This window comes from Rutidosis leptorrhynchoides, chromosome 6, assembly GCF_046630445.1.
Source record: "Rutidosis leptorrhynchoides isolate AG116_Rl617_1_P2 chromosome 6, CSIRO_AGI_Rlap_v1, whole genome shotgun sequence".
Lineage (NCBI taxonomy): Eukaryota > Viridiplantae > Streptophyta > Magnoliopsida > Asterales > Asteraceae > Rutidosis > Rutidosis leptorrhynchoides.
The window spans coordinates 247,593,036-247,601,972 of NC_092338.1; positions in this window are offsets into that span (position 1 = coordinate 247,593,036).

Sequence of the window (8,937 nt, forward strand, 5' to 3'; positions counted from 1 at the left end):
GAGGACTTAGAGGAGAAGAGCAGGAAGTAAGTGGATATCGAACACGAGCACGAAACAATGCTTGAAGCGAAGTGCATCTAAGAACATCAAGATTAACTCTAGAAAACATACGACTGAAATATTCTTGCTCCAAAGCATCATAGAAATGTGGTAAATGAGAGGGTGATGATGGAAAAGTAATAATGGGAACAGCAGCAGCAGCATCTGTTGAAGGCGATGTCGATGGAAGTGTGTGAGTTGCCGTGAGGGCAGGTAAGGATGATTGTGCGGTATTATTCTTATATGTAGGGCTGTACATACTACTAGTCAGATTCGTGATATCCCCTTCTGATGGAGGTTGGGTAACAACCGGAGTTGTCATCGGCGAAGTTTCTTTCGAAGCATCCGCCTCCATGAATTTAGTCTCATGGGACTCTAACAGAGTAGCAGAACTACCCGTCAGTTTAGCTCTTGCAGAGATATTGCTATCTCCGACTCCAGAAATAATTGATATACCATGAGGTGGTAAATCTCTTTCAGTTAAAGACTCTTCCTCCAGACCCTGAGATTCAGAATCCGGAAGAGAAGTGGTTTGATCCAATGAATCACTTTCATGAATCAAGGGATCAGTCTGTTGGAAGTCTGATAAATATCCGGAAGGATTATCATGTTGACTCATTTCCATGGGACGCGACAGATCTCCCTCATCAAGATCAGCCGGACCTCGAGACCCTGTTGTACGTTGAGGCACAAGAGGATTTCCAGCCGATACGTAGGGTGCCTTTTCAAGACTTTTCGGCTCCCCTTCGGCCGTTCTGGACTTCAATGATTGAGTTTCCTCAATCGATTGAGTCAATGCAGACTTTACTGCAGAGGAAGACTTTACTTCCTTAGATGACGAAGCACCTTGCTTTGTAGGATTTATTATTAAGTCCTGTTTAGATTGGATAGGCTTAGTGGTCTTTTTACCATCCGTGCATTTAGATCTCTTGCCTACCGAAACTTGCGCTTTATTTAGCGTAGGGCTTACTGTTATTATTGGATGTGATACTGAGATGGGTGAGGGTGACCTAATTGGTTCTAGGTTATGGTCCGTATCACCAACAGTAGTAGTAACTGTTTGGCGGACGATAGGTGTCGAAGTCCTAGATCTAGTTACTCGTTGGGTTGGCGGAGTCTGAATCATCTCCTCAGGTATATATCGAGTTCTCTTAGGAGAATGTTCGGGAGACGATTCAGATGTTATTGCTGAAGTGTCGGTGTCACTGCTCACTTCAGGTGTTGTGGAAAGGGTTGGTTCAATCCTAGTTGGACTAGGTTCCCTGATCCTCACTGGTTGAGCTTGGTGTGCTGCCCTAGATCATTTAAGGTTCACCCTAAGTGGAGGATTAGCTGGCCCGGGTGATTGAACTACAGGTTCCTCTACAACCTCTGGGGCTGGAACCGCGGCGGGTTCAACTTGTTCTTGTTGTACCGGGTTCGGAAGAGGTATTCCTACAGCCTCAAAATAAGAACGCATATGAGCATCTTGGGGTTCAGCTAGCCTCACTAGCCAATTTGGAATCGGCACAGTGAATTGATTATCAGATACCATCGGGGTATTCATCTTCAGCTCCGCAAATCATTTCATCTGTAATCCATGTGTACCTGGTACAAATATATTTTCATTTCTGCAAGCATTTATAGCATCATGGATAAAGATACAGAAAAACCTTTCGCAAGGAATGTATGAACCCCTTGGTTTACCAACTTGAGCTTGAACCAAATCCCATATTATTTCTGAATAGTCAGGAGTTTCTACTCTTATGAAAGAGTAGAACAACTTCAGCATTGGCACAGTCAGACTGTCGGATCCACTCCTTATCATCAGCAAGCATCGGTTGATGATTGAGAAGATCACGTACCACCTTGAATGCAGATATTTCTTCTGAAACTTAGCTGGAGGAACATTGCAGGCTCCAACATAACCAAGATCAAAGACAGATGACATCATCTGTTGAGTAGCAGGAAAAGCAGGAGCAATCTGTACAACAGGAAGGCTGAATATCCTCCTGAAATCAGCCTTAGTGATACTCCTCCTCCCTTGAACTCCTCTCAGTTGAAATTCAAAACGAGCTTGTGTTCCCTCTGGATTTTCAGTAGTAAGTTGTGTAGCTTCCACAAACCTAATTGTTCTGTTAAGTAGCTCCAGATCTGTTACAGGTACACTGACTGTAGAGTTTAGAGCAGGCCACAGAGTGTGCCTCTCTAGAATTGCAGTCCAGTAATTGCAGGGAATGTTGGTTTCAGAGTTGATGAAGTGATTGTTCGTCATTTAGCTGTATAAATAAGAAATAGAAGACCACAAGATATTTAACATTAAGCATATATCTCTATTCTTATTTGCCTTTGAAATCCTTTGTATATGTTTTATCTTTTATATTTTATGATTTTTATGGTTTTTCTAAGATATAAAAATCCTTTATTCTCAAATATGAACAAGTAATGAACAATCATGACATTCATATGATATTCATCACAATACAAATTCATCATGCAAAATCAATTATATAACACAAAGAATCAGAACAACACTTGGTCAATTTTTTAAACACATTTCAAGCAGATTCGGTAGTCATGAAAACTTGAGATTCTGTAACCAAATAATCTTGAGTTTTCATATCAGAAAGATATAGAATAAACATGCTAAGTGATTGAAGATAAAAATCAGAAAGTTTCAAGGTACCAAAAGTCAGATTCGGTATCAAGAGAAGAACATATTCGGAATCTCCAAAATTAACATAAAGTCACTCAAACATGCATATTCTATCATGTAAAATCACAACCATAATCAATTAACCACTCAATTAGAAGCAGATCAATATGTTAATCGTATGAACAGACTCGGTACTGTAGATAGAACATATTCGGTAGAGACAGAATCCATCAAACAATCAATTAAGCATGTAATCAAGCTTGGTCAAATGATAGATCAATCAATATAACTCAGAGTAGACAAGAATTCATGTTAATTAACCAAATCAATTGAGTTTAATCAAAGATTAAAAGAATACGACTCAGACTCAGTATAATCAACAGAATTTCAAAATTAAGAGTCACAATCTAGTTATTTTTGATCTTTTCTGGCTGAAAAACATTTAATTATCTCAGATCTACACGTATGTATCTAAAGCAATGATTAAAATGAAATTATACCAAAGATTTGAATTAGGCAGATTCGGTATGATCAGTAAGACTCAGTAGGTAATTAAGCACAGTAAGAGAGTTGTTTGACTTTGACCCTCCTTTTATAGATACCGAAGATAAAATACCAAATGGGCCTATTTTAACGAATACAGTCCACTTTTCAAAACTTTATCAATTTAACTTCAAAATCTTGACAAATTGACTTTTTCTCTTAAAATTCATTTCAATCTTTTCATGAAAAACAATTCTGAGACAATTTTTGAAAACCTTTGAAATTACCGAATCTGTACTGTTGGATGTCAGATTCGGTATAATGCTAAAAATAGCATTTATTCAGTAAAAATCAAATATTTTTTGGATTTTATCTTTTCCAATTTTTATGAATTTTCCAAAATAAGATTTGTACGTAAAAAAACATTGAATTTGTGAACAAAGTACAAATCATCAGTGATACCAATTGTTAAAACGAGTTGCATACTGAGATGTATACAAGCCTTAGTGAATTATTTCAGATATAAAACAAAGAATTTATGAATTCACTTTTGAAAAACAATATTTTTGAGTAATTTTCTCATTTTCTCCCTTTTTCTCCCCCTCAAAATGTGATATACAAGAAAGTAAATCAGCATTTTGATAAGATTACCCAGAAAACGAATTAACTCCCCCTTGAAATATGATATCAATGAGTTACCTCCCCCTTACATAACCATTGAACAATTATATCCAGGAAGTTATCATAAATCTAAAGGCTCCTCCTTAAAAGATGATATCCAAAGCATATGAAAGTAGTTGCTCCCCCTAGAAAGTATCTACTCCCCCTAAACACAAAATCCCAAGAATAAGTCCCAACAGATCTAAGGAATATCAAGCACTATAATCTACCATGCCAATCTCTTTGATCAAGAACTTTAGCCTAAGTTCATCTAAAGGCTTAGTGAATATGTCAGCTAATTGCACTTTGGTAGGCACAAAGTATAACTCTACATCCCCTTTCTCTACATGGTCCTTAATGAAATGATAGCGAATATCTATGTGTTTAGTCTTAGAATGCTGGACCGGGTTGCTTGTTATTGCAATAGCACTTTGTGAATCACAGTAAATCGGGGTCTTAGAAAACTTAAAGCCATAGTCTGAAAGTTGAGTTTGCATCCATAAAACTTGTGAACAACAATGAGCTGCAGCAATGTACTCAGACTCAGCTGTTCATAAAGACACACAGTTCTGCTTTTTGGATGACCAACCAACTAGCCTATTCCCCAACATCTGAATTGATCCAGATGTACTTTTTCTATCAACATGGCAACCGCCATGATCCGCATCAGTGTAAGCAGTGAGATTGAAATTGGATCTATGAGGATTCCAGATCCCAAGGTTAGGTGTACCTTTAAGGTACTGAAAAATCCTAACAACCGCTTTGGAATGAGATTTCTTAGGGTTTGACAGAAAGCGGGCACAGACAGTTACAGCAAGTGTAATGTCGGGTCGACTTGCAGTCAGATACATTAAAGAACCAACCATGTTTTGATAAAGTGTAACATCAAAGGGTTCCCCATTAGTATCAGCATCCAGTAAAGTCCTCATTGGGGTTGTCATTGGTTTTAAAGCAGCCATTTTAAAATGTTTTAGTATATCATTGATATACTTTGTTTGACTGAGAAAAATCCCGTTTGGTAATTGTTTTACTTGTAACCCTAAAAAGAAATTTAACTGGTCAAGCATGCTCATTTCGAATTTGTTGGCCATAAGGTCACCAAATTCTTTGCATAAGGCCGAGGACGTGGAACTAAAAATAATGTCATCAACGTAAATTTGAACCAAGAGAATGTGACCGTAGTGTTTATGGATGAATAGCGTTGTATCAATCATTCCATGAGAGAAGCCATTGTCCAGCAAATACTTTGTTAAAGTCTCGTACCATGCACGCGGTGCTTGCTTCAGACCATATAAAGCTTTCTCCAAGTAGTATACGTGATTTGGATGAATGGGATCGACAAAGCCTTCTGGTTGATCGATATAGACTTCCTCTTGAAGATGACCATTCAGAAAAGCAGTTTTGACGTCCATTTGAAACACCGTGAACTTCATGTGAGAAGCAAATGCAAGGAAAAGAGGAATAGCCTCAATCCTAGCAACCGGAGCAAACGTTTCGTCATAATCAATACCCTCTTGTTGTCGAGATCCCTTGGCCACAAGACGTGCCTTATTCCGAACCACAATTCCATCAGAATCCTTGTTGTTCTTAAAAATCCACTTAACCCCTATTGGTCGTTGACCAGTTGGTCTTGGAACCAATCGCCATACTTTCAACCGTTCAAATTGATTGATCTCTTCTTGCATTGCAACCACCCAGTTCGGATCTAGTAATGCTTGAGCAGCCGTTTTTGGTTCAATCTTACTAAGAAAGGCAGTATATAAACACATATTCCAAGTAGCCGTTCGAGTTGAGACTGGAGCAGATGCATCACCAATAATAAGATCTATTGGATGAATTTTAGTCCATCGGTTGTGTGGAAGAGGTTGTACATCAGTGGTATCCATTGAAACATCAACCGTTGTTAACGTTGAGCCTTGATCCGCTTGATCTGATGTAACGTTATCTAATGGATTCAATTGAGTATCTGGAGTAACAACTGGATTTGTATCAACTGATGAATCTTGAATTGGTTCAAGATTATCAGTAACAGGAGGTGGTAGGGAGGATGAAGAAACAACAGGTGAATCAGTTGGTGTTGTATCTTCATCAAAAATACTTTGTTGAGTCTCCACAGTAGTTGACTGTGACGGTGTAACCGGTACGGCTTGAACATTTGAAATCCGTTGAGGAGCATAAAGACTATCAAACAAGATATCCAGGTCCTCTGATGTAACCGTAGGAACACCCTTCGTTGAGAAAATTGAGTTTTGCGCGGAAGAAGAAGTAGCCAGGTTAGGATCGGGTTTTGAACTGAGTTGTTCAAAAGCCATTCCCGAAAATTCATCGAACTTGACATTGATGCTCTCTTTAATCGTTTTTGTCCGTTTGTGATAAACCCGATAAGCAACTTTGTTCGAAGAATATCCGAGAAATATGGCTTGATCGCCATTTGGATCAAACTTTCCGTGGCTGTCAAAATCGTTAAACACATAGCATATACAACCAAAGACACGAAAATATTTGACATTCGGGTGTCTACCATATAATAACTCATATGGAGTTTTATCAAAACGTTTATTAACAATGCAACGATTTTGGGTATAGCATGCAGTTGAAATGGCCTCCCCCCACATTTTTGGAGGTAGTTTGGAGTAAGCAAGCATCGTTTGAGCTGCTTCGCATAACGTACGATTACGTCGTTCGACGACTCCATTCTGTTGGGGGGTCCGAGCAGCAGAGAACTGATGTTCAATGCCTTGGTCTTTCAAATAACTATCAAGCAGGTCATTCTTAAATTCCATCCCATTATCAGTTCGAATGCTCTTAACATGTTTGTTAAAAGAGAGTTGAGTCTTTTTAATGAACTCAATGATAATGACGGGGGTCTCTGACTTAGTTCGCAAAAGAAAAATCCATGTAAAATGAGTATAGTCATCGACAATGACAAGCACATGTTTCTTGCCACCGAGGCTAGAAATACGCATGGGTCCACATAAGTCCATATGAAATAGTTGCAAAGACGATGAAGTACTGGGTTTTACTTAAGCGGATGATTAGTCCGTTTCAGCTTACCCATCGCACATGATGGTCACACATGATGCTTATCATAGTGAAAGGTAGGAATACCATCAACTAAGTCTTTAGAGACTAGTCGATTGATACCCTTGTAATTCAAGTGTGACATCCGATGATGCCATAACCATGAATTTTCTTTGGTAGAACGAGTGGCCAAACACATGGTTATATGTGAAGGTGCATCATGGAGGTCAATAGTGTATAGTGAAGCACAACGTTTACCAACAAGAAGATCATTTCCTTCGGTGTATTGCACGTAGCATTATCGACGTTCAAACAGAACTTTAAGATCTCCATCACAGAATTGACTTACACTAAATAAACTGCACCCCAAACCTTCAACATATGAAACCCGTTTGATTGTTATGCCATTTTGTTCAAAATCTCCGTAACCCGTTATCGCTGTAATTTCATCATTTCGAAAAGTAACCGTTCCTAGGAATTTGTCAATGAAGTTGACAAGCAAGGATTTATCGCCCGTCATGTGTTGAGAACAACCGAAATCTATATACCAAACATAGACGTCGAAACCCTGTAAATGTGAATTTCCTAGAGTTTAGGTACCCAAAGTTTCTTGGGTCCTCTACGATTAGTACCAACAATAAACTTTGGATCAACGACAAGATAATCACGTAAAGCATCACGCAGTTTAGATAATAAAGCATCATTTAAAACCACATTACATGAAGCATCATACGCAATATAAAGTTTTACATCGTTATCAGAAGTCTTAACACACAACTTATTCCAAGTAGATGTTTTGTTCACAGACAAAAATTGAAAAACATGAGATGATTTCCTAGGCCGACTAGCAGATTGCATTGGTTTGGTTGCTACTTTCTTAGTCGTGGACTTAGGAACCCATACAGATTTGTAATTCAAGTTTGGATTATGACATGTGACACGAGAAACACCTTTGTTAGTTAGACGTCCAAATTCTTCAGTTGACACATGAGATGATTGATTTTGCAAAATTTCCAATTTGATTTTACGTTCTTTTGCATCATACTCACTTAAATCAGGTTTAGGACTTGTGTGTTGTGTGGACTTAACTGATGTCGTTAAAAGACTCGCTTTTGAAGTATTTTTCATTGGAATCATAGGAATCTTTTCAGTTGACACAGAACCATCGGGAGAATGAACCTTTTTTGACAACAAATTGAGTTGTAGAAACAACTTTTGAACCACGATTGCCAAATTGAGAACGGAAAGGATTTTTAAGAATAGTAATGGGTTTTACATCCTTAGATATTGACATTCCCTTTCCCTTCTTAGTAATCCCACCAATACATTCAAGCACATTGGTTTCAACATTAAACGATTGCTTAAGTGTGTTAACCTGTTTCAGTTGAATTATCTTTTGTTTTAAGCTTTTAATCTCAAGACATAATTCTTCAGCAGAAACTATCACTTCACCCTCCTTAAAAGCATAGGAACATTCTTTCTTAGGCAGTGAAGGCAATTTATCACACAGAGCAAGCATTTGTTCTAATGATTGACACTTAAGTTGCAAGTCAATATTCTCATTTTCTAGTTGAGCTACTATACGATTCAAATTCCGTACAGCAGGTAAATGCAAATAATAATAGTGCAAAGGATCAAGTTGACTTTCAAAATCTATCAAAGGTTCAATGATCGGTTTAGTATGAGATTCTGCTTTTTCATCTAAAGAATTTTGACCTAGAGATTCTGTCTCAAAGAAAACAGTTAGTTCATGTGCTATGTCTTCACGAAAAACATTATCAGAACATGCAGGTAAAGCAGGTAGAACTGGTTTCACATCAAAAGTTGGTTCATCAAACACCTCATCTACGTTAACAATGCTAGAACTAGGTTTGTTAAACACGTCATTCTCAAGCATTAAAATGTATTTTTCTAACATGAGTGTAGGTATGTAAACCAATCTACGTGTCAGCACATAATTAGCACATTGCACATTCTTTTCAGTTTCAACAAGTTCCTTCAAGAAAGCAGGATTTGATTTACCCATTTTTGCATTAATTTTCTCATACATTAAGCTAATTTGATGGTATTTTTTAGATTTGCGATTAACAATAATATCA